The sequence below is a fragment of the Muntiacus reevesi genome, chromosome 1 (genome assembly GCF_963930625.1).
Source record: "Muntiacus reevesi chromosome 1, mMunRee1.1, whole genome shotgun sequence".
Lineage (NCBI taxonomy): Eukaryota > Metazoa > Chordata > Mammalia > Artiodactyla > Cervidae > Muntiacus > Muntiacus reevesi.
The window spans coordinates 217,680,338-217,707,240 of NC_089249.1; the positions used below are offsets into that span (position 1 = coordinate 217,680,338).

Below are 26,903 nucleotides of genomic sequence, written 5' to 3' on the forward strand. Positions count from 1 at the left end.
TGGAGAAACAGGCATAGAGAATAGATTTATGGACATGGGGAGAGGGGAGTAGAGGGTGAGATGTATGGAAAGAGTAACATGGAAACTTACATTACCATATGTAAAATAGCCAACAGGAATTTGCTGTATGACTCAGGAAACTCAAACAGGGGCTCTGTATCAATCTAGAGGGGTGGGAGGGGGAGGGAGATGGGAGGAAGGTTCAAAGGGAAGGAGATATATGTATACCTATGGCTGATTTATGTTGAGGTTTGACAGAAAATAGAAAAATTCTGTAAAGCAATTATTTTTCAATAAAAAAATAAAAAGAAAAAAAAGAGTGAAAAAGTCAGCTTTTTAAAGCTCAATATTAAAAAAACTAAAATCGTGACATCTGGCTTCTCTGCCCACGGGATTCTCCAGGCAAGAGTACTGAAGTGGGTGGGTTGTCGTGCTCTTCTCTAGGGGATCTTCCTGACTCAGAGATTGAACCTGGTCTCTTATATCTCCTGCATTGGCGGGTGGGTTCTTTACCACTATAGCCGCCTGGGAAGCCCCCTCATCACTAGTTCCAAAACTTTTTATCACCCTGAGCAGAAAGTCTGTACCCACTGAGTTTCACTTCTCCCAGTCAGTTTGTGAACTGTTTTTATTTGTGAAGCATTTTTCCATTTATATTTTCATTCAGTTGACACAGGTGGTAGGAATCACAATGACAAATCAGGCAGTGCCGCTACCCTCATCTAGCATGGACAACAGACACCTTACAGGACAATAAATGTCTAAATAAAGTTATTTCAAAAGCAGTAAGAGCATCAATAAAGATAGATGGGAAAAGCAGCTTTACCCAGAGGTCTGGGGTACCTCTTTGTGCAGGTGACATCTGCACTGTGTTCCAGTTTGGCAAGAAGGATTTGGGCATGAAAATTATTCTAGACAGAGTGAACAGCATGGGCAAAGATCCTGGCATGGGAATGAGCTTGATATGTTCAATTAGCAGTGAGAAAGCTAGTGTGGCTGAGCCAAGAGAGGGCAAGAGAGAGAGGAGATGAGATTCCAGACAATCAGCACGTCTACATCAAGGAGAGTCTTGGGGGAAGTTGAGTTTTAAATTGTGGTAAAATATAGGTCAAGTAAAACTCATAATTGGAAATATTTTTAAGTGTACAGTTCAGTAGTGTTAAATATATTCACATTGTTGTGCAACCAATCTTGAGAATGTGCAAAACTGAAATTCTATGTCCATTAAACAACAGTTCTCTACTTCCATAAAATCTCCCAGATGCTGGAAGCCTCCATTCTGCTTTCTGTCTCTAAATACTTGACTATTCTGGGTAGGCCATATAAATGAAGTTATCTGTATTTGTTATTTTGTGACTAGCCTATTTCATTTAGTATAATATCCTTAAGGTTCATCTTTATTGTGGCATGTATCTGAATTTCCTTCTTTGAAAGCCTGGAAACATTCCACTGTGTGGATGTACCACATTTGGTTTACTCATTCATTAGAACTTTGGTTTTTACACAGAGCAGGCAACATGCTAGCTGCTGGGGTACAACAGGACAAAGGTGAACTAGATTTCCTGACTTTGTGTAGGTCAGCATGTGGAGAGAACAGGGACAAATAATATATGTTCACAAAGAAGGTAACCATGCCTGTAATGGGACAGACTCGTTGTTTGTGTCCTGGACCCTTGAGTCCTGGTTATGGGAGAAATCAGAGCCTTATAAAGGATGATGATTTAGAAATTTTGCACCTCCCCAAAGAACAGTGCACCATCCCTACGGGGAATCTCCACCCCGGGGACACAGACTCTCTGTCCTCAAAAGCCCATTCCACTGTTGTGTTGGGCCACCTGCTTCAGGATGGTTGGAAAAGGGAAGGACCAGTGAATTTCATGAGCGGTTGCTCACTGTCAAACTTCATTTCCTGTGCAGTGTGTGTGGGACACCGTGACGATTGATAATACACCTAGAAACATCGCATGCAGGAATGGAAATCTGTATCCAGCATGAATGTCTATCCCAGAGAAAACAAAACACTGCCCTTTCATTGGCCAAATTGAAAGGACTGATCATCCCAGGGATTGTTCTCATCCCAAGAAAAGGACTCCATCTTGGATCTCATTTTGAATTAAAAATACCTATCTTACCTTCACTTTTCACTTTACTCAATGTAATTTGTTGAAAAAAATCTGTCCCTTCCACATTGAATGATAGTACAGTTTTGCCTCACTGCTTAAGTTAATTGCTAAGAATTTTTATTCCTTTTTGAACTGTTCTTCATGAGCATGTAGCACAATAACTTAGGTGTATTGATTTTATATTGTGCAACTTTGCTGAATTTCCCCAATGAGTCAAAATGTGTGCTTTGGTTATTGTGTGTCTCTCTCTGTGTCTGTGTGTAATCTGAGGGTTTCTACACATTACACAACTTCATCTGTGAACAGGGATAATTTTTTGCTTCTTTTTAATATAGTTTTTTTCATATCTTTTTTCTTGCCTATTTTCTCTAGCATGGTCCTCCTGCACTATGTGGAGTAGAAATGGCAAAAGCAGGCATCTTTCTCTGAAAGGGCATCAGTGTTTTACTCTTAGCTATTACATTTATTTCTTTCCATATGTTGGACCATCTTTCAGTTCAGTTCAGTCGCTTAATTGTGTTCGATTTTCTGCGACCCCATGGACTGCAGCACGCCAGGCTTCCCTGTCCGTCACCAACTCCCGGAGTTTACTCAGATCCATGTCCATTGAGTCGGTGATGCCATCCAACCATCTCATCCTCTGTCGTGCCCTTCTCCTCCTGCCTTCAATTTCCCCCAGCACTGGGGTCTTTTCCAATGAGTCAGTTCTTCGCATAAGGTGGCCAAAGTATTGGAGTTTCAGCTTCAACATCAGCCCTTCCAATGAACACCCAGGACTGATCTTTAGGATGGACTGGTTGGATCTCCTTGCAGTCCAAGGACTCTTGTATGGCAAAAACCACTACAATATTGTAAAGTAATTGACCTCCCACTAATAAAAATAAATGAAAAAAAAAAGAGTCTTTTCCAACACCACAGTTCAAAAGCGTCAATTCTTCGGCACTCAGCTTTCTTTATAGTCCACTCTCACATCCATACATGACTACTGGAAAAACCATAGCCATGACTATGCAGACCTTTGTTGACAAAGTAATGTCTCTGCTTTTTAATATGCTGTCTAGGTTGGTCATAACTTTTCTTTCAAGGAGTAAGCGTCTTTTTATTTCATGGCTGCAGTCACTATCTGCAGTGATTTTGGAGCCCCCAAAATAAAGTCTGCCACTGTTTCCACTGTTTCCCCATCTATTTGCCTTGAAGTGATGGGACCAGATGCCATGATCTTCGGTTTCTGAATGTTGAGCTTTAAGCCAACTTTTTCACTCTCCTCTTTCACTTTCATCAAGAGGCTCTTTAGTTCCTCTTCAGTTTCTGCCATAAGGGTGGTGTCATCTGCATATCTGAGGTTATTGATATTTCTCCCGGCAATCTTGATTCCAGCTTGTGCTTCATCCAGCCCAGTGTTTCTCATGATGTACTCTGCATAGAAGTTAAATAAGCAGGGTGACAATATACAGCCTTGATGTACTCCTTTCCTGATTGGGAACCAGTCTGTTATTCCATGTTCAGTTCTAACTGTTGCTTCCTGACCTGCATATAGGTTTCTCAAGAGGTAGGTCAGGTAGTCTGGTATGCCCATCTCCTACAGAATTTTCCACAGTTTATTGTGGTCCACACAGTCAAAGGCTTTGGCATAATCAATAAAGCAAAAATAGATTTTTTTTCTGAACTCTCTTGCTTTTTTGATGATCCAGCCGATGTTGGCAATTTGATCTCTGGTTCCTCTGCCTTTTCTAAAACTAGCTTGAACATCTGGAAGTTCATGGTTCACGTATTGCTGAAGCCTGACTTGGAGAATTTTAAGCATCACTTTACTAGCATGTGAGATGAGTGCAATTGTGTGGTAGTTTGAACATTCCTTGGCATTGCCTTTCTTTGGGATTGGAATGAAAACTGACCTTTTCCAGTCCTGTGGCCACTGCTGAGTTTTCCAAATTTGCTGGCATATTGAGTGCAGCACTTTCACAGCATCATCTTTCAGGATTTGAAATAGCTCAACTGGAATTCCATCTCCACTAGCTTTGTTCATAGCGATGCTTCATAAGGGCCCATTTGACTTCACATTCCAGGATGTCTGACTCTAGGTGAGTGATCAAACCATCATGATTATCTGGGTTGTGAAGATCTTTTTGGTACAGTTCTTCTGTGTATTCTTGCCACCTCTTCTTAATATCTTCTGCTTCTGTTAGGCCCCTACCATTTCTGTCCTTTATTGAGCCCATCTTTGCATGAAATGTTCCCTTTGTATCTCTAAATTTCTTGAAGAGATCTCTAGTCTTTCCCATTTGATTGTTTTCCTCTATTTCTTGCATTGATCACTGAGGAAGGCTTTCTTATCTCTCCTTGCTATTCTTTGGAACTCTGCATCAAATAGGTATATCTTTCCTTTTTCTCCTTTGCTTTTTGCTTCCCTCCTTTTCACAGCTATTTGTAAGTCCTCCTCAGACAGCCATTTTGCTTTTTTGCATTTCTTTTTCTTGGGGATGGTCTTGATCCCTGTCTCCTGTACAATGTCATGAATCTCCATCCATAGTTCATCAGGCACTCTGTCATCAGACCTAGTCCCTTAAATCCATTTCTCACTTCCACTGTATAATTGTTAGGGATTTGATTTAGGTTATACCTGAATGGTCTAGTGGTTTTCCCTACTTTCTTCAATTTAAGTCTGAATTTGGCAATAAGGGGTTCATGATGTGAGCCATAGTCAGCTCCTGGTCTTGTTTTTGCTGACTGTATAGAGCTTCTCCATCTTTAGATGCAAAGAATGTAATCAATCTTACTATCTTTAGATTCCAGGAATAAATCTCATTTGGTTATTTTTTACAATCCATTTAATGTGCTGCTGCGTTCAGCTAGCTAGTATGTGCTGAAGATATTTCTATTATTATTCATGAGTTTATTCATCTATTGTTTTATTTTTTTTCGTATTGTTTTCTTCTGGTTTTGGTAGAAGAGTAATACTGGCCTCATGAAGTGAGTTAGAGAGAGTGCCTGTCTCTTCAATTTTTGAGAAGCATTTGAGAATTATGATTATTAGCTAATTTTTATGTTTAGTAGAATGCAACAGTGAAACTATATGGCACTGTTCTTTATTGGAATTTTTGGGTTACTGATTCAATCGTCTTACTAATTATAGGTCTATTCAGATTTTCTATTTCTTCTTGATTCAGTCTTGGTTGGAACATTTCAGGAATTTGTCCCTTTTGTCTGGATTATCTAATCTGCTGATGTGCAATCATACAGAGTGTTCTCTTTGAATTCTTTGTTTCTATTATTTTAGCAGTTATGCTCACAACATTGATTTCTTATTTTGAGTAGTTGAATCTTCTGTCTTTTTTCATAGCAATCTATTTAAAGTTTTGTCATTCTTGTGGATCTTTGCAAAGAATCGTTCGTTGATTTTTATATTGTTTTTCTCTCCTCTATTTTATCTCCCTCTAATCTATATTATTTCATTGTATGTGATAGATCTGAATTTAGTTTTCCTTACTTTTCATAATTTCTTAACATGTAAAATTAAGTTGTTTATAAGATAGATTTGAAATAAAATTTTGAGATATAGTGGCTTCTTAATTACATATGTCATGATCAGAAATTGGTAATTAATTTTACCTTTTACTAAAAATCAGTATTATGTGAAAAAGTTCCACGTTGATTCCAGACCAGATTTTCCTAACCCTGCCAAGTCCCTTAAAGCAGTGGTTTCACAACAACCATGGGCTCTTTGCGAGGAAATCAGTCCTGAACAGAAGATGACAGAAGTCTCAGTGTCAGGATGGGCTTGTTCTCTCCAGCCCTAACTCTCTGCCCCTAAGCGGTGACGTTTGAGAGTCACACACTATGATGAAATCACAGAGGTTAGAGGAAAGACATGTTTATGCTCATTGTTTTCCACCAGGTTGGAGGCGACAGGTGCAGAGCCCCAGGACAGGGGCCTCCTCGGTGGTCCTCCATGAGACTGATATGAACCGGTAAAAAGAGGAAGCCAGGCTGCTCCGCTCACAGTGACACTGAGGGTGAGGTGTCAGCACCGTGACTCCTCGTCAATACCTCCTTTATGATTCTAACTGGGCCCCGCTCCGACATGTCAGCCTACACACGTCCTGGAGTGTTTCCCGGGCTGAGAGACGAGTGTTAGTGGGCATGTGCTGTGGTGCTGGTGAGGAAAAGTGTTCCGTTCTGAGGGCAGAGCCTACAGACTTGCTCCTTGATCCAGCTTCTCCTCAGCTGAGCTTAGACACAGGTTTTATCTCCGCTGGGCTGACCCTACCGTGTCATTCTCTCTGCTTTGTGATTTCTGAATCCTGCGCCCTTTACATACTGCCTGTGAGACGTATAAAGACGGTGTTTACAACACCAGAAGCTAAGTGTCTGCAGAGATGGGGATCTGATGGTGGGTGGGTTTCTCCTATTGTATTCTTTAGGCCAGAAAGCAAAAATATTCCAGCTGTCTTTTGTGCACAGACCAGAAGAAGTGACAACCATTACGTAAGTTCTTGTTTGCACATGCAAATGTGTGTGGGTTTCATCCCCTTGAAAATGATCTCAGTGGTGCACAGAAGTGGCAGAAATATAGACCAATGGGATTCTGAATGTTCTATTGCTTCTTTGTCTTTGAAATTTTTTTCCCTCCTTGCTCTGTTCAAGACAGAGAAGTGAATTATGCATCTATCCTGTTCATTCCATCAGCAGAATATCCACGTTTAGTTCCTGGAGGTCTTAGAATCTGTGAGACTGCTGACCCCCAACCCCTCCCATTGTTAGGACCCTTAGGCTGAGGCACACAATGCTTTTGTGACACTGATCACCCTGGCCACACTTAGGAGAAACTGGCTCAGCCTGAATGCTCACTATTAACAAAGACACTGCTGAAATGTACTGTCCTAGAGAGACCCTAAGTGCCTTGGATTCACCACCATATAAATAGAAGTCCCCTAAAGATCATTAATCAAATCCCATCAGGAGTGTGATATTCAGCTCATTATTCCAAAAGCAAGAGTAGAAAACTCAGTAATATTTCAGAGAGTGTCAAACCCCTTCATTTTTATACATATCCTTAACCTCTCAAAAAAAAAGAAAAAAAAAAAAAAACCCCAGTGCCTTAAAATGTGGACTTTGTCTACTTTTGTGAAATGTATGTCTGTAGTTGATTTATAATACAGAAGCCTAAGAGGTGGTTTTCATCAAGCAACCTGTGTTCTGTTCATGATTTGTTGAGTGAAAGGGTAAACAGTGCTTCTGCAACATTTTTCAACATGTCTGTGTCCTCAGAAGAGTGAGGAGGTATTTAGAACCTATGTACTATGCTTCCTTACTAGTTCTTTTTGGAACTGTCTTAAACCCAATCGTCTGTGCAGGTGTCCTGCACTGGAGGGCTCTGACATTTTCTCTCATCTGTGGGTTGACCTCTTTGTCCCCATCTTTGTCCCTTCCAGCTGTCTCATGTCACGTTTTCTTTCCTCTCGGTGTGCTTCTGTATCTTGTACCAAAACATGAATTGCAGTGTTTTATAGAAATTGCTTCATGCGTGTACATTCTCTAGTTTTGTGAAATCTACTGATTGTTTTCCCTCTACCAGGGTTAGGATGGTAAGAAGGCTAACAAAGAATGAGGGAAACTCTCTGATCTCAGGCATTGTGGGGGGAAGACAGAACCTGTTTTGTGCATGAGGTCTGTGGCAGGCGGGGAGGGGTGAGAGTTTTTAGTGATGTCACAAGGCTAGAGGTCAAATTTTACTGCCTTCCTTCTGAGCAGCAAGCAGGAATCTTTCTGCACATTTCCACTCTGGGCTTAAGAGCTACAGGTATCATGTGATTGACAACTCTGGAATGTTTTCCTAAACTGTGTGGGTTATTACATGGCTATATACTGTCAACATGATTCTGTAAACTGTTTCTTACACATAAAAATTATCATAAACATTATTTAACATGGGCAAATGGACTTTTACATTATTGTTTAAAATCTACAAATGTGATTTCATATAGATGTGGAATATTAAGTCATTGTCATTAATTTTATGCAATAATAAATAAGGGATTATTAATTCTTCCTAATAATCTTGGAACAGCTCTGTGATTTCAATAAGTTCAAACTGTTGGGTCAAGACCCATGCAATTTCATACAGCGTTTGGTATGTATGCGTTATCAAGATACCTGCTGCGTGGATCCTCTATGACCCACCTCCCAGAATATTGGAAATAAAAGCAAAACTAAACAAATGGGACCTAATGAAACTTAAAAGCTTTTGCACAACAAAGGCAACTATAAGCAAGGTGAAAAGAAAGCCCTCAGATTGGGAGAAAATAATAGTAAATGAAGCAACAGACAAAGGATTAATCTCAAAAACATACAAGCAACTCCTGAAGCTCAATTCCAGAAAAATAAATGACCCAATCAAAAAATGGGCCAAAGAACTAAACAGACATTTCTCCAAAGAAGACATACAGATGGCTAGCAAACACATGAAAAGATGCTCAGCATCACTCATTATCAGAGAAATGCAAATCAAAACCACAATGAGGTACCATTACACGCCAGTCAGGATGGCTGCTATCCAAAAGTCTACAAGCAATAAATGCTGGAGAGGGTGTGGAGAAAAGGGAACCCTCTTACACTGTTGGTGGGAATGCAAACTAGTACAGCCACTATGGAAAACAGTGTGGAGATTTCTTAAAAAACTGGAAATGGAACTGCCATATGACCCAGCAATCCCACTTCTGGTCATACACACCGAGGAAACCAGATCTGAAAGAGACACGTGCACCCCAATGTTCATCGCAGCACTGTTTATAACAGCCAGGACATGGAAGCAACCTAGATGCCCATCAGCAGATGAATGGATAAGGAAGCTGTGGTACATATACACCATGGAATATTACTCAGTGATTAAAAAGAATTCATTTGAATCAGTTCTAATGAGATGGATGAAACTGGAGCCCATTATAAAGAGTGAAGTAAGCCAGAAAGATAAAGAACATTACAGCATACTAACACATATATATGGAATTTTGAAAGATGGTAACGATAACCCTATATGCAAAACAGAAAAAGAGACACAGACGTACAGAACAGAATTTTGGACTCTGTGGGAGAAGGCGAGGGTGGGATGTTTCGAGAGAACAGCATCGAAACATGTATATTATCTATGGTGAAACAGATCACCAGCCCAGGTTGGATGCATGAGAGAAGTGCTTGGGCCTGGTGCACTGGGAAGACCCGGAGAGATCGGGTGGAGAGGGAGGTGGGAGGGGGTATCGGGATGGGGAATACATGTAAATCCATGGCTGATTCATGTCAATGTATGACAAAAACCACTACAATATTGTAAAGTAATTAGCCTCCAACTAATAAAAATAAATGGGGCGGGGGGTGGGGGGTGGGGAAGAAACCTGCTGCGAAACTAACACTTCACAATGCAGCCAGCAGAGGGCAGGGTCGTCCTTTTCCTGCATTCTTGCTAAATTGAATATTCTCTCTGCTTCACCTTCGAGGCACAAATCTAAGGCCTTCATATTAATGTGCACATTTTTGCTTGTTAAAATCTCAGTATTGTTGCCTGTGATTTTAGACCATTGAACGTGTTTGTCAAATTATGTGTTTGTTCATAGCCTTTGTCTTTAATAATCTCTACTGAGGTGCTGGTCTTTTGCTTATTAATTTATAAAATGCTTTATGTAGTACTTGTCTGAGCCCTTCACAGTAATTTATCACAGTTTCTTTCTTGCCGTTTAATCCTGGGGCGGTATGGAGAATTATGAAAGTGCTCCCATTTATGTAGTTAAATCTTTTATTTTTCTACTTTTGTTTCATGTTTCATCAAAGTCAAGAATTTATGTGTATACATCTGTATTGAATTTTTAAATCAATGTTTTATTGAGATATAATTCCCCTAATATAAAATTAAGGCTTTTACAGTGTACAATTCATTGGCTTTTGTGTTTTCACAGATTTGTGCATCCATCCCTAGTATCTAACTTAGAACATGAGTATTACCCCAACATGAAATTCTACACCTATCATCAGTCTATTCCCATATTCTTCTCCTCCCAATCCTGGTCAGTAACCTACTCTCTCTAAGTGTTTTATTGTTCTGGTATTTCATATAAATATTTATGTAATATATAGTTATTATTAATATATTTTGAAGTGGCTTCTTTTACTTAGTTTCCTAATGGATTATCTGTCTGAAAGATCTATTCACTGTTGAAAATGGAATATTGATGTCTCTATTGACATTGAATTGTTGTCTATTTCTCCCTTGTTATCTGTTAGTATTTGCTTAGTATTTCACCATACTCCTATAAAATAGGATGTAAGAAAGGAATCTTTATAAGATGTAGTTTATCAATTTGAGGTAGTTTCCTCTGCTGCTAGTTTGCTAAGGTTTTGTTAGTTAAGGATTTGAGAGTATTTGCTACACTTGATCTGCATACATTCAGATGATCAGGTTTTCTTGCTTTATTTTGCTAATATGGTAAATTATGTTGATTTTTCAGTGGCAGCACAGCCTTTTATTTCTAGAATGGTCTCAGGAAAATTATACTGTTTACATGCATATACACACATATACCTATATATATGTATATGTAATCAATGTGAAGATGTATAAAAAGACATTTGTCTGTAGTATTATTTTCTTCCAATTTTCTTGTCTTGTTTTTATTATGGTAATGCTAGCTGCACAGAATGATTTAGGAAATATTACATATTTTTCTTTTTCCTGGAACAGTTTTTAAAGAATTCATCTAATCTCTAGCTGAAATGTTTTGGAGAAGTTATAGTTTTCTGTTCTTTCTGCCTTTGAGTGCTGTGACAAGTACCATGTCATAATTTTTCTCTTTTTTTGTCTTTAAAGGCCTTGTTTAATTCTATTGGCTAAAATTTACATAAAATGAATACATTTGGATTTGTTCCTGGAATGGAACAGAAATCAATTTTTCAATATCCAACTTTGTGTCCTGGTTCTTCCAGCTTCAGGAGAACTGGTTGGAGAGAAGTAGATGTTTTTCTGGAACTCTCTTGCTTTTTCAATGATTCCGCAGATGTTGGCAATTTGATCTCTGCTTCCTCTGCCTTTTCTAAAACTAGCTTGAACATCTGGAAGTTCACGGTTCACATATTGCTGAAGCCTGGCTTGGAGAATTTTGAGCATTACTTTACTAGCATGTGAGATGAGTGCAATTGTGTGGTAGTTTGAGCATTCTTTGGCATTGACTTTCTTTGGGATTGGGATGAAAACTGACCTTTTCCAGTCCTGTGGCCACTGCTGAGTTTTCCAAATTTGCTGGCATATTGACTACAGCACTTTCACAGCGTCATCCTTCAGGATGTGAAATAGCTCAGCTGGGATTCATCACCTCCACTAGCTTTGTTCGTAGTGATGCTTCCTAAGGCCCACTTGACTTCACATTCCAGGATGTCTGGCTCTAGGTGAGTGTGAGTGATCACACCACCGTGATTATCTGGGTTGTGAAGATCTTTTTGGTACAGTTCTTCTGTGTATTCTTGCCACCTCTTCTTAATCTCTTCTGCTTCTTTTAGGTCTCTACCATTTCTGTCCTTTATTGAGCCCATCTTTGCATGAAATGTTCCCTTGGTACTTTCTAATTTTCTTGAAGAGATTTCGTCGTTCCCATTCTATTGTTTTCATCTATTTCTTTGCATTGATCACTGAGGGAGGCTTTCTTATCTCTCCTTGCTATTCTTTGGAATTCTGCATTGTAAATATACTAGAATGGAATCCTCATATGAGATGAAGTGTGCATCAATTGAACTGAGCACTAAATTCACTCTTTTTTAAAATTTATTTTACATTTCTTAATTTTTAATGTTTATTGTATATTGGAGTACAGTTTATTAATAATATTGTGTTGATTTCAGGTATTTAAAGTGATTCAGAGTTCAAAAGTCTGTTCTGTACTTCTGTGTCTCTTTTTCTGTTTTGCATATAGGGTTATCATTACCATCTTTCTAAATTCCATATATATGTGTTAGTATGCTGTAATGTTCTTTATCTTTCTGGCTTACTTCACTCTTTTGAACTCTGTGGGAGAAGGTGAGGGTGGGATGTTTCGAAAGAACAGCATGTATATTATCTATGGTGAAACAGATCACCAGCCCAGGTGGGATGCGTGAGACAAGTGCTCGGGCCTGGTGCACTGGGAAGACCCAGAGGAATTGGGTGGAGAGCGAGGTGGGAGGGGGGATCGGGATGGGGAATACGTGTAACTCTATGACTGATTCATATCAATGTATGACAAAACCCACTGAAATGTTGTGAAGTAATTAGCCTCCAACTAATAAAAAAAAAAGTGATTCAGTTACACATAAACCTGTATCCTTTTTAAAATTATTTTCTCATTTGGGTTATTACAGAATATTGAGCAGAATTCCCTGTGCTACACAGTAGGTCCTTGTTCATTATTAATTGCAAGGATAGTAGTGGAACATTTCATCCTAAACTCCCAATTTATCTCTCACTTCCACCCTTCCCCCTTGTAAACATAAATTTGTTTTCAAAGTTTGTATTTTTTTTCATTTCTGTAAATATGTTCATTTGTATCATTGATTAGATTCCACATACAAGTGATATCATATGATGTTTGTCTTTGTCGAATTTACATTACTTGGTATGGTAATCTCCAAGTTCATCCATGTTGGTGTAGATGCCATCGTTTTATTCTTTTTAATGGTTGAGCACTATTTGATTTTATATATGTACCACAGTTTGTTTATCTTTTCATCTTTCAATGGTCATTTATGTTCATTCCATGTCTTGGCTATTGTAAACAGTGGTGCAAGCAACAGTAGGGTCCATGTATCCTTTGTAACCATGTTTTTTTCATATATATGTGTAGGAGTGCAATTGCTGGATCATATGTTAGCTCTATTTTTAGTTTTATAAGGAACTTCAGTACTATTCTCCATAGTGGCTCTACCAATTTACATGCCCACCATTTGTTTAAGAGGATTTTCTTTTAGATACATGCTCTCCAGCGTTTACTATTTACATATTTTTCAATGATGGCCATTCTGACTGGTGTGAGGTGATATATCCCTGTAGTTTTGATTTGCATTTCTCTAATAAATTCTGGGAGCTGGTGATGGACGGGGAGACCTGGCGTGCTGCGATTCATGGGGTCGCAAAGTGTCGGACATGACTGAGCGACTGAACTGAACTGAATAATTTGCAACGTTGAGCACCTTTTCCATATACTTTTTGCTCATCTGTTCTTTTTCTTTGGAGAAATGTCTATGTAGGTCTTCTGTCCCCTTTTTGACTGGATTGTTTGTTTGTTTTGATATTGAGCTGCATGAGCTGTTTGTAAATTTTGGAGGGTGATCCCTTTTGTCCATATAATTTACAACTGTTTTTTCATTCTGTGGGTTGCCTTTTGTTTTGTTTATGGTTTATTTGCTATGCAAAAGCTTTTGAGATTTGTTAGGTCTGACTGGTTTGTATCTGTTTTAATTTTCATTACTCTAGAAAACAGATTGAAGAAGATATTGCTGTGATTTATATCAAAGTGTGTAGTGTCTATGATATCCTCTAGAAGTTTATTATTATTATTTATTTATTTATTATCCATCATGCTGGATCTTTAGTTGTGGCACATAGGATCTTTGATCTTCCTTGCAACATGTGAGATTTTTAACTGTGACAGGTGGAAAATCAGTTGCAGCATCCCAACCAGGGATAAAACTTGGGCCCCATACATTGGGGCCCATATGTAAGTTTTAGCCCCTGGACTACAAGGAAGCCCCTCTTCTAAGAGTTTTATAGTATCCAGTTTTATATTTAGGTCCTTAATATATTTTGGGTTTATTTTTGTGTATGGTGTTAATGAATGTTATAATTTAATTTTTTTTGCATATAGCCATGCAGTATTTCCAACACTATTTATTGTAGAGGTTGTCTTTCTTCCATTGTACTGTCTTGCCTCATTCATTGTAGATGAATTGAGCATAGGTAGGTGGGTTTATTTCTGGTCTTTTTATTCTGTTTATTTGATATGCTTGTCTCTTTTTTGGAAAGTACATACTGTTTTGATGACATTATTTTTGCAATAGAGTCTAAAGTCAGAGAACCTAATTCCTCCAGCTCCATTTTTCTTTCTCAAGATTGATTTGACTGTTCAGTGTCTTTTGTATATCCATACAAATTTTAAGATTTGTTTGTTCTAGTACTATGAAAACATCATTGGTAATTTGATAGAAAATGCATTGACTGTATGTTGCTTTGGGTGACATAGTCATTTTAATAATATTAATTCTTCCAATCCATGAACATGGTATATCTTTCCGTCTGTTTGTTTCATTTTCTATTTCTTTCATTAGTGTCTTATAGATTTTTGAGTATGGGTATTTTCTATCCTAAGTTAGGTTTACTCTTAGATATTTTATTCTTTTTGATGAGATGATAAATGTAATTGTTTCTTTAATTTCTCTTTCTGATCTTTCATTGCTAGTATCTAGAAATGCAACAGATCTGTGTATTAATTTGCATCTTGCTACTTTACAAAATTCATTGATGAGCTCCAGTAGTTTTCTGGTAGCATCCTTAGGATTTTTTTTTTTTTGTATTTTACCATGTCATTTGCAATCATTGACAGTTTTATTTCTTCTTTTCCAATATGAAATATTTTTTTTTGTTTCTTCTATGATTGCTGTGGCTAGGACTTCCAAAATTATTTTGAAAAAAAGATAAGAGAGTTGACATCCTTGTCTTATTCCTAATCATATAGGAAATGATTTCAGCTTTTCACCATTGAGTATAATGTTAGCTGTAGGTTTGTCATATGTGGCTTTTATTATATTGAGATATGTTCCGCCTGGTTTCTCAGGTGGCTCCGTGGTAAAGAATCTGCCTGCTAGAGCAGTAGACACAGGAGACACGGGTTTGGTCCCTAGGTTGGGAAGATCCCACGGAGGAGGGTATGGCAAAACACTCTAGTATTCTTGTCTGGAAAATTCCATGAACAGAGCAGTCTGGTAGACTACAGTCCATAGTCACAAAAAGTTGGACACAACTGAGCACACACACACAAAATCTTCCCTCTATGCCCACTTTCTGGAGAGTCTTTTAAAAGCGTAAACAGATGTAATTATGTCAAAATATTTTTTCTGCATTTATTGAGATTATAAAGTCTCTATTCTTCACTTTGTTCATATGGTATATCATTAATTTATTTGCGTATACCAAAGAATCCCTGATTTCTGGGATAAATTTCACTTGATCATTGTGTATGACCCTTTTAATGTATCATTGCATTCATTTTGCTAGTATATTGCTGTGTCTATGTCCATCAGAAATATTGGCTTGTAATTTTCTTTTTGTGTGACATTTTTGCCTAGTTTTGATATCAGGTAGCCTGGTATGGTATGGTATGGTTTGGTATGGTAGCCTCATAGGATGAGCTTGGGAGTATTCCTTCCTCTGGAATTTTAAAGAAGAGTTATTGGTAATAGCTCTTTTCTATATGTTTGATAGAATTCACCTGTGAAGTCATCTGGCTCGGACTTTTGTTTGTTGAAAAAATTTTAATCCCTCTTTCAACTTCATTACTTGTGATTGGTCTGTTCATATTTTCTATTTTATTTCCTGGTTTAGTCATGGAAGATTGTACCTTTTAAGAAGTTGTCTATTTCTTCCAGATTGTCCATTTCATTGGCATTTAGTTGCTTGTATTAGTCTCTATGATCGTTTTTATTTTTGTGTTGTCTGTTGTAACTTCTCTTTTTCATTTCTAATTTTATTGCTTTGAGCCTTATCCCCTTTTTGTTGGTGAGTTTGGCTAAAGGTTTGTCAGTTTTGTTATCTTTTCAAAGAACCAGGCTTCAGTTTTATTCATCTTTTGTATTGTTTTCTTCATCTCTATCTCATTTACTTCTACTCTGATATTTATAGTTTCTTTCCTTCTGCTAACTTGGTTTTGTTTGATCTTCTTTGTAGAGTTGCTTGAGGTGTAAGGTTAGGTTGTTTGTGACTTTTCTTGTTTCCTGAGATAAGATGGTATTGTTATAAACTTTCCTCTTAGATTTGCTTTTGCTGAGTTTTATAAGATTTGAATAGCTGTGCTATCACGTTAACTTTCTGTAGGTATTTTTGATATCCGCTTTGATTTTTTCAGTAATTCATTGGTTGTTTAGTAGCATATTTTTATATTGTTTAGTCTCCATGTGTTTGTTACTATTTTTTGCTTTTAGTTGATTTCTTATCTCATAGTGTTGTGTTCAGAAAAGATACTTGATATGATTTCAAATTTCTTAAATTTTCTATGAGTTCACTTTGTGTCTCATCTTGGGATCAATCCCAGAGAATGTTCCGTGTGCCCTGAGCAGAATGTGTATTCCGCTGCTTTTGGATGGAATGCTCAGTAAATGTCAGTTAAGTCCATCTGGTGTAACGTGTCATTTAAGACCTATGTTCCCTTATTGATTTTCTGTCTGGATGATCTGTCCATTGCTGAAATGGGGTGTTAAAGTTCCCAAGTAGTGTTGTGTTGTTTTCAATATCTCCTTTTTATGGCTATTAGTATTTGCCTTGTATATCAAGGTGCTTTTGTGTTGGGTGCATATATATTTACAATTGTCGTATGTTCTTCTTGCATTGATCCCTTGATCATTATTTAGTGTCTTTGCCTCTTTTAGCAGTCTCAATTCTAAATTCTATTTCATCAGAGATGAGTATTGCTACTCCAGCTTTCTTTTGTTTTCCATTTACACTATATAGCCTTTTTCATCCCCTTACTTTCAATCTTTATGTGTCCCTAGATTGGAAATGCATCTCTTGTTGACAGCATATATACAGGTCTTGTTGTTGTGTCCATTCAGCCAATCTACCTCTTTTGGCTGGAGCATTTAATCCAAAGATAATTATTGATACATATGTTTCTATTGCCATTTTGGTGATTATTTAGGATTTACTTTTGTAGTCTTTTTTCATCTCTTCCTATTTTATTCTCTGCTCTTATATTTGGTAACTAACTTTAGTATCATGCTTGGATTCTTTGTTCTTTTGTGTGTGTTGTATCTATTGTAGATTTTAGTTTTGTTGTTACCAATTGGTTTTGATATAGCAGTCTACATTTAAACAAGACTCTCAAATTGCTGGTATTTTAATTTCAAATGCATTTTAAACACCCTGTATTTGTGCTCTTCTTACAGTTGCTGGTTTTGATATCATATTTGAGAGTGATTTCCTACCATTACTGTATGTTTGCCTTTGTTGTTTAATCCATAAATCATATCTGACCTTTTTGCAACCCCATGGAATGTAGCCTGCCAGGTCCTTCTGTCCATGGGATTCCCAGGCAAGAACACTGGAGTAGGTTGCCATTTCCTTCTCCAGGGGATCTTCCCAACCCAGGGATTGAGCCTGCATCTCTTGTATTGGCAGACAGATTCTTTACACTGAACCACCTGAGAAGCCCATGTTTGCCTTTACCTGTAGGCTTTTCCCTTACTAATTTTCCTGTTTCTAGGTGTGGCATTTTTTTTTTTTTTCTCAGACAATTTCCTTTAGTATTTGTTACAATGCTATTCTGGTGGCATTGAATTATTTTAGCTTTTGCTTGTCTGTAACACTTTTGATTTGTCTGTTGAATCTGAAAGAAATCCTTGTTAAGTAGAGTATTCTTGGTTGTAGGTTCTTCTCTTTCATGTCTTTAAATATTCTCTTCCGCCATGTATAGTTTCTGCTGATAAATAAACTGATTATCTTATGTGAGTTTCCTTGTATGTTATTTGCTGCCTTCTTTGTGTCACTTTAAAATTTTTTTCATTGATTTTAAATTTTGTCAGTTTGATTACCATGTGTCTCTATGTGTTGCTCCTTGAGCTTATCCTTCCTGGGACTCTCTCTATGCCTCCTAGACTTGGGCGAATGTTTCCTTTCCTATATTCAGGAAATTTTCAGTTATTATTTATTCAAATATTTCCTTTGGACCTTTCTATCTCTGTTTTCCTTCTGGGACTTTTATAATGCAAATATTGGTTCATTTAATGTCTCAGAGGTCTTTTAGTCTGTCCCCATTTGTTTTCATTCTTTTTTCTGTTCTGTGGCAGTGTCTTCCAGGTAACCCTTCCATTCTCCCTTAATATTTGTGCTGTTGGTTTTTTCTAGTGTATTTTTTATTTCTATTATCTTACTGTTCAACTCTTGGTTTGTTTTGTTTTTCAGTTCTTTTAGGTCATTATTGAACATTTCTTGTGTCTTCTCAATCCTTGTCTCCATTCTTTTATTGAAATCTCTGATTACTTTCACTATCATTATTCTGAACTCTTTTTGCAGTAGGTTATCAATCTTGTTCTTTCATCTGGCACATATCTCTCTGCCATCTCGTTTTGTCTTTCTGTGACTCCAGTTTCCATTCTGCAAGTCCCAGGGTATTATTTCTTCTTGCTTCTGTTTGCTCTGGTGGATGAAGCCATCTAAAAAGTTTGTGCAGGGTTCCTGGGGAGAAACTTCACTGGTGAGTGGAGCTGGGTTGTGTCCCTCTGGTGGCCAGGGTCATGCTCAGGAGGACTTTAAGAAAAATGGAGCTGTGTTCCTGCCCTATTGATTCTTTGGCTGGGGCATCTCAGCACTGCAATATATAGACTGTTGGGTGGGGCTAATGACAGCCTCTGGGAGGGCTCATGTCAATGAGTACTCATCAGAATTGCTGCTGTTGGGGTCTTTGTCCCTGCAATCAGCCATAGCTACTCTCACCTCTGCAGGAGACTTGCCAATACTAGCAGGTCTGTTTGGCCCATTCTCTTATGAATTCACTGTCCACCCACCCCAACTCTGGGTTCAGGTGCACAAAAACCTTGTGTGCATCCTTCAAGACTAAAGTCTTTGTTTCTCCTAGTCCTGTGGAATTCCTGTGATCAAACCCCACCGGCCAGCAAAGGCAGGTTCTCTCTGGACTTCTCCTCCCGTTGCCAGATCCCCAGGCTGGAAAGTCTGACATGGGGCTCAGGAGTTTCAATCCTGTGGGAAAACTTCTGTGGTACAATGCTTTTCCAGTCTGTGGGTAGTTCATTCAATAGATATGGGATTAGATTTTACCATTGTGCTCCTCCTAGCATCTTGCTGTGGCTTCTTTTTTGCTTTGGATGTAAGGTATCTTTTTTAGTAGGTTCCAGTGGTTTTCCTTTTCTTTTTTTTTTTTGATAATTTTTCAGCAGTCATTTGTGATTTTGGTGTTTTCATAAGGATATGTGAACACCATCCCTCTTCACCAGCTTCAGCCACCTCTCTCATCTCTTGCCTTTGTGCCTGATCTAGTTTCACTTGTTCACAGGGTACTCCATGCTGAGGCATTGTGCCTATTGCTTCACACCAGAATGCCTAGTGGGCAATGACTGTGCCTGACACCTCAGCTCTGTGGGTTGTGTGGGCAAACACAATGTAATTTCCTATATTCACTCTTTGAATGCAATGTCTAGACTTCATACTAAGTAATCTTACACACAGTATGAGCCACTGTCTAGAATAAGCATGCTTATACAGACAGTTATTTTAAATTTCAGCATATGTATTCATACAGCAGCTGAGTGAGTGCAATGAATAAAGGTCGTGGATGTAGTGGGAACTCTGAGCCTTATTTATGTACTGTGAAAGTCCTACTTATGTTTAAATAATCACATGTAGATTAAATATTCAACTATTTTTTAAAATTCCATTTATGCATTCCCTGCTGGCTCAGAGGGAAAAGTGTCTGCCTACAATGTGGGAGACCTGGGTTCGATCCCTGGGATGGGAAGCTCCCCTGGAGGAGGAAATGGTAACCCACTCCAGTACACTTGCCTGGAAAATCCCATGGATGGAGAAGCCTGGTAGGCTACAGTCCATGGGGTCGCAAAGAGTCGGACATGACTGAGCAACTTCACTTTCACTTTCATGCATTCCTTAGGTCATTTTCATGTCCTTTGATCATTGAACAATTCTACTATGTACGTCAAAACTTTGAGCATGATTTCCTTTCATTTTAGTTGAAAATTCCACAGTAATATTTTGTTGATTAGTAAAACAATGATAAATGCCTTTAGTGTATGTGTTATTTCTGGGTAAAACTGCAATACTTGGATCAGGCATGCAGAATTGTATCATAATCTTCATTTCACCACACATACTGATACTTTGTCTCTTCATACCTTACATTTATTGTTTCTTGAAGCTACTTTTAGTAAGGTGGTAGTTTTTCACATTATTAGGTACTTTTATCTCAAACCTACAGCCTTCTATACAGCCAAGTATGGGAGTATAGTAAAATATTTTTCTGCACATAAATTTTCAGTATCATGAAAACATGAGTATGTGCCTTGATCGAATTTTGGGGTGAGGTGGTTAAACAAGAGGAAAACAAGGTATGTTGTCAGGAGTGTATGAAATAAAAGTCATGAAATAATTTTATAAAATTTTAGTTGTCTGTATAAATATTTCAAAAGAAAGACAGAGGTAACACAAACCTCATAACCCACACTTAGATGTCTAGATGATATCAACCAAGCAGGGAGTAGGGAGCACACACAGCAATGTAATAGAAAGTGAGACATCCTTTCTTCTTTTGGGAGGAATATAGATGTCCTCTGATAGCACCTAATCATGTGCAGAATTATGATCAATGACTCTCTATTTTTCCTTTCAGATACCTAAATCTTTCTGTAGCCAGAGCTGCATTTCAGGATATAGGAAAATTCCACAAGAAGGAAAGCCTTTTTGTTGCTTTATTTGTGCTTTTTGCCCAGAGAGACACACTTCCAACCACACAGGTATAAAAATGTTTAATTACCCTATGATAACTCCACTTTTTTTTTTCGAGTGAAAAGGAAAGTGAAGGCATTGATAAAGGAGTCATGAACCAATCTCTTCACACATTTATTTATTCTTTTGTACTATTTGTTTTTATTATGGTATATTATACATAATATGAAATTTACTGGAACTTCCCTGCTGGCTCAGTGCCTAAAAATCCCCCTGTCAATGCAGAAGAAGCAGGTTTGATCATTGGTCTCGGAAAATCCTACATACCATGGGGCAAGTAAACGTATGCATCACAATTACTAAGCCCATAATCTAGAGCCTGGGAACCACAACTACTGAGCCCATGTACCCCAACTACTGAAGTCTGAACACTCTAGAGCCTGTGCTACGCCATAAGAGAAGATGCTGCAATGAGAAGCCCATGCACCACAACTAGAGAGTAGACCCCGCTCACCACAAATAGAAAAAGGCCCAGGCAGCAAAAAAGACCCAGCACAGTCAAATAAATACTTTTAAAAATTACCATTCAAAGCATTCTTATGATTACATTGAGGGACCTTAAATCCATTTGCACTCTTGTGCAATCATCTCCACTATCCCTCTGGAGAACTCATTATATCTAACTTAATTTCTGTTCCTTTGAAACAGTTACTCTCACTTACCCCCTCTCCTAGGGTCTATGAGCTTGAAGACTCCAATTACCTCATTTGGGTAGGATCATTTTGTATTTCCCCTTTGTAGCCTGACTTCTTTTACTTAGGCTAGTATTTTCAAGATTTACCTACATTGTAGCCTGGGTCAGAAAATGCATTCTTTTTAAGACTGACTAATGCTTCATTGTATGAATATACCACATTTTATTTATCCATTTGTTCATTAAGACATTTGGATTGCTTTTATCTTTTGACTACTGTAAACATTGGTGCTAACAACATTGTTTAAGTATCTATTCATGTTACTGCTTTCAGTTCCTTTGAGTATAGACAGAGAAGGGGATTTGCTCAATTATATAGCACTTCTATGATAAAATATTTCTGATTATTACATTTTTAATTGATGTATAATTGTTATGTTAGCTCCAGGTATACCATATAGTGATTAACTATTTTATAGATGATACTCAATTTAAGTTATTATAAACTATTGATTATATTCCCTTTGTCCAGCAATATATTCTTGTAGTTTATTTTAACTTAGTAGTTTATATCTTTTAATCCATGATCCCTATCTTTCCTTCTGATTTGTAGATCCACACCATTGAGGTCAAAAAAGTCCTTGACATAATTTCGATCCTCTTAAAATAGCAGAGGCTTGTGGCCTATTACATCATCTGGTCCAGAAACATGCTTGTGCTTAGTTGCTCGGTCATGTCTGATGCTCTGCGACCCCATGGACTAAAGCCCACCAGTCTCCTCTGACCATGGAATATTCCAGACAAGAATACTGGAACAGGTTGCCATTTCCTCCTCCAGGAGATCTTCCAGACCCAGGGATTGAACCCATGTCTCTTGCATTTCCTGCATTGGCAGGCAGATTCTTTACCACTAGTGGTGCCTGGGAAGCCCAGAAACATGTTATGGACACTTGAATTGAAGGTGTACTCTTCTGTTTTTGGATGAAGTGTTCTGTAGATAGATTTTAAGTCTGATCTAATGTGTTTTTTAGGGGCACTATTTGCTTATTGATCTGGATGATCTCTCCGTTGAAGTGCATAGGTTGTTCAGTTCCCCTAATATACTGTCATTGTCAATTTCTCCCTTGATGCATGTTAATATTTGATTCATATATTTAAGTGCTCCTTTGTCAGTTTAACAAATGTTTCTTTTGTTGGTGTTCTTTTATTTGAGACTATTCCCATGTTGCTTAACTTTCTCTGCCTATGTGAAATTAGATGAAACAGATGACTATTCTTGTCTTGAACAGATGCCATTGTGCATTAGAGCATCTATATAAGTCTACATGTACCTAATGGCTTTGGTGGAGGAACTGGATCAGAAGTGAGCAGTATTCATATCTTCTTCTCAGGGGATGCTGACAGCTCTCACTGTTGTAGGAGGTGGGGCAGAAGATTGAGGAATTAAAAATAGGGTTCTTTATGAGCAGGGTCTTCTTTTCTGTTCAATGATCAACACTACCCAAGTGGGGATCGGGTCAGGCCAAAGTATCTGAAGCACTGAGGTTTGATTCTAAGTGATTCTGTTTGCTATAAGTTTGCTCTCACCTCTTTCCAAGTTGGCACTTTTGCCCCTGAGAGGGGCAGTGCTGAAACAAAAAGAGATGAAACAGGTATCCATTGTGTTCAGGTGTGTGTGCACTTGCAGTCCAGGAATACTGGTCACAGTTCCTGATGCTTTCACTCTGCTGCTTACCATTAATATTTGTAATTAGTGGCATCATCCAGATTAGATTTTGTGCCAGTTTCAAGCTGGTTTTTCCCCATTTCCACATCTGTAACAGTCTTATCCTACAATGGAGCTGAACTGTGGAGCACGAAGGGCCATAACTGGCACACGAGTTGGGGTTTGAAGCAGTGGAACAGTTGTGAGAAACTAGCCAGAATCCCAGAAAATTTCAGTGTGCTTCGTCTGCCTTTTTCCATGAGATTGGAAGAGTGTGTGTGTATGCGCACTCTTCATGAGCAGAATCTAGGTTTCTTACAGACTCACACTCAGTCTCACTGCTTTTCCAACCAGCCTAGTGAACACTGACCCCCAGTCCAGTGTTGGATTCCAGAACTGGAATACCCAAGATGTACTTTGACCTATTCACTCCCCAGGGAGGATTTCTGAGGCTGTGTGATCCTCCTCTTCTTTCTTGGTGGCTCTAGGACTGTTGGCCTGACTTGATAGCTTCTCTTCCACTTCTGAGTCTGTGTGGGTCTTTCTTACAGCCTTACTTTTATAAGAATATTTTCTACTTGTGTCCAGTTTGTCTCCGATAAAAACTGTCTTACATGTATTCATGATGTGTTCACAGGTCCAAGTGAGCTCCACTTCCTTCTATTTCCCTACCCTGATGCTCTTCCATGTTTAGTTTTCTGAGGAACTCCCAACAGTTTTCCATTACAGCTGCATCATTAACTTTACCACCAGCAATGTACAAAGGTTACAGTTCTCAACACCTGACATTTTGAAAATTATTTTTAAAATAATAGTCATCCTAATGGGTGCAGAACGGTGTCTCACTGTTTTGCTTTGCATTTTGTAACATGTAATACTGATGAACATTCTTTCATGTATATATAGCTTCTTTGGAGACATGTCTACACAAGTTCTGTGTTCATTTTTAATTGGTTTGTATTGTTTGTTATTTATGTGAGGTTATAGAAATTCTTCATTTATTGAGGATATAATCCCTTAAATGAAGATTTACAAATATTTTCTTACTTTTGCTTTGTTGCCCCTTCATTCCTTTGATACGGGATTTTGATGCGCAGAAGTTTTAATCTGGATGAAATGAAATTTTTCTGTTATTTTTCAATTTTGTTGCCTGTACACTAGGGATAATAGAGAAAATAGTAAGGAATTTGGTGACACTGACTGAGCACAGATCATCCATCCTGACTTCTACACATGCTGAAGATTAAATTTACATGAATTTGGCCTTATCTGCACCCAAAAGCATTGTGACTTGCTCAGGAATAGAATCTAAACTTCAGGTGTCTAACAGTAACATCAGGGGTTGCCAGCACATATAGTGACAGGAAAGGTGATGGGGAAAAAGAACAAATTCTGAAAATGAATACTGAGTTTGCTTTCTCCTCAGATCCAGAGCAGTGTGTCCAATGTCCAGCTCAAGAGTATCCAAACAGTGAGAGGATCGCTGCCTCCCAAAAGTTTTGACCTTCCTGGCCTTCAAGGATTTCTTGGGGTGTCACTGGCCTGCATGGCTCTGTGCTTTGGTGTCATCACAGCTGAGGTTTTGTGGATCTTTGTGAAGCACCAAGACACCCCCATAGTCAAGGCCAATAACCGGGCTCTCAGCTATGTCCTGCTCATCTCCCTCCTCCTGTGCTTCTTCTGCTCCTTACTCTTCATTGGCTGTCCCAACACAATCACCTGCATCCTCCAACAAATCACCTTTAGAGCTGTGTTCACTGTAGCTGTTGCTACTGTTCTGGCCAAAACCTTGACTGTAATTCTGATATTCAAGGCTAGGACACCAGAAAGAACCATGAGGCGACTGCTGGTAACAGGAGCCTCTAACTATGTCATTCCCATGTGCTCCCTGATCCGAGTGATTATCTGTGGAGTCTGGCTGGGAACCTCTCCTCCATTCCTTGAGATGGACACTCATTCTGACCCCAAAGAACTCACTGTCATGTGCAACAAGGGCTCAGTCAATGCCTTCTACTGTGTCTTGGGATATCTGGGCTCCTTAGCCCTGGGGACTTCCTCCTTGACTTTCCTGGCCGGGAATCTGCCTGACACCTTCAATGAAGCCAAGTTCCTGACTTTTAGCATGTTGGATCTGCAGTATCTGGGTCACCTTTCTCCCAGTCTACCACAAGCGCCAAGGGCAAGGTCATGGTGGCTGTGGAGATCTTCCCCATCTTGGCCTCCAGTACTGGGCTTCTAAGCTGTATCTTTGTCCCAAAGTGCTATATCATTCTTATAAGACCTGAGAAGAACTCTTTGAAAGGTTTCAGGAATGAAATAGATTTTAAGAGAAATAGGCACTGAGGTTTTATCTCATAAGTTTCTATCACAATTTTGTCTTTGAACAAAAAAAGTCAGAAACAGAATAGTATTAATATATGTTTATTCATTCAGATATTAGGAACCATCAAAATTGCCTTATTTCTATTTGTTCAAGAATTTGCTCTGTTTTTAAGAATATATTTGTAAAACTACCCTCAGCCATCCAGACTCACAGATAAGTGTTCTGTGTCAAATTATTATCTGTTTTCAAGGCTTTTGCTATTAAATCTAGCCATTTCCTTCATAATTAGGTATACAAAAAGCATATCCTTGTAACCTAGGCCAATTCTGTACCTTAGAAAGCTCTTCTTAGACCTAAGAAAATTTCAGATTAATCTTTCTTGTGTCTTTTCTGTTTGTGTTTATAGACTTGCAGTAAGGGTCAAAGTATGCTTGGGTAAATAATCTACATTACACTTGACTTTCCCATGATTTATTTGAAATCTTATAGAGTTTACAACTTTATTTTGGCTAATTTTATTTCTTTTCTGAATAGAGTAGTCAATTTTTGCAAACTGAAATGGGTTCTCCATCATTTTAAATCATCTTTTTCTAACTTACTTGAATTGGTGACCTCACTATATACCAAATTTTATGTATATATGAATTTGTTTCTGGAACACCTTTTTTCGCCCCCTCAGTCTTGTGATCATTCATCTAGAGCCAGACATCCTAGAATGTGAAGTCAAGTGGGCCTTAGGAAGCATCACTACGAACAAAGCTGCAGGAGGTGATGGAATTCCAGCTAAGCTATTTCAAATTCTAAAAGATGATGCTATGAAAGTGCAGCACTCAATATGCCAGCAAATATGGAAAACTCAGCAGTGGCCACAGGACTGGAAAAGGTCCGTTTTCATTCCAATCCCAAAGAAAGGCAATGCCAAAGAATGCTCACACTACCACACAATTGCACTCATCTCGCATGATGGTAAAGTAATGCTCAAAATTCTCCAAGCCAGGCTTCAGCAATACGTGAACTGAACTGTGCCATGAACTTCCAGATGTTCAAGCTGGTTTTAGAAAAGGCAGAGAAACCAGAGATCAAACTGTCAACATCCACTGGATCATCAAAAAAGCAAGAGAGTTTCAGAAAACATCTATTTCTGCTTTATTGACTATGCCAAAGCCTTTGACTGTGTGGATCACAATAAACTGTGGAAAATTCTGAAGGAGATGGGAATACCAGACCAACTGAGCTGCCTCTTGAGAAATCCGTATGCAGTTCAGGAAGCAATAGTTAGAACTAGACATGGAACAACAGACTGGTTCCAAATAGGAAAAGGAGTACGTCAAGGCTGTATATTGTCACTCTGCTTATTTAACTTCTAT

The 26,903-nt window shown here is 38.4% G+C and overlaps 1 pseudogene; it reads left to right on the top strand.

Annotated features, from left to right (window-relative positions):
- The first annotated feature begins 1,631 nt into the window (after positions 1–1,631).
- LOC136157325 (vomeronasal type-2 receptor 116-like) lies at positions 1,632–25,556 on the top strand (annotated as a pseudogene).
- Positions 25,557–26,903: the final 1,347 nt, after the last annotated feature.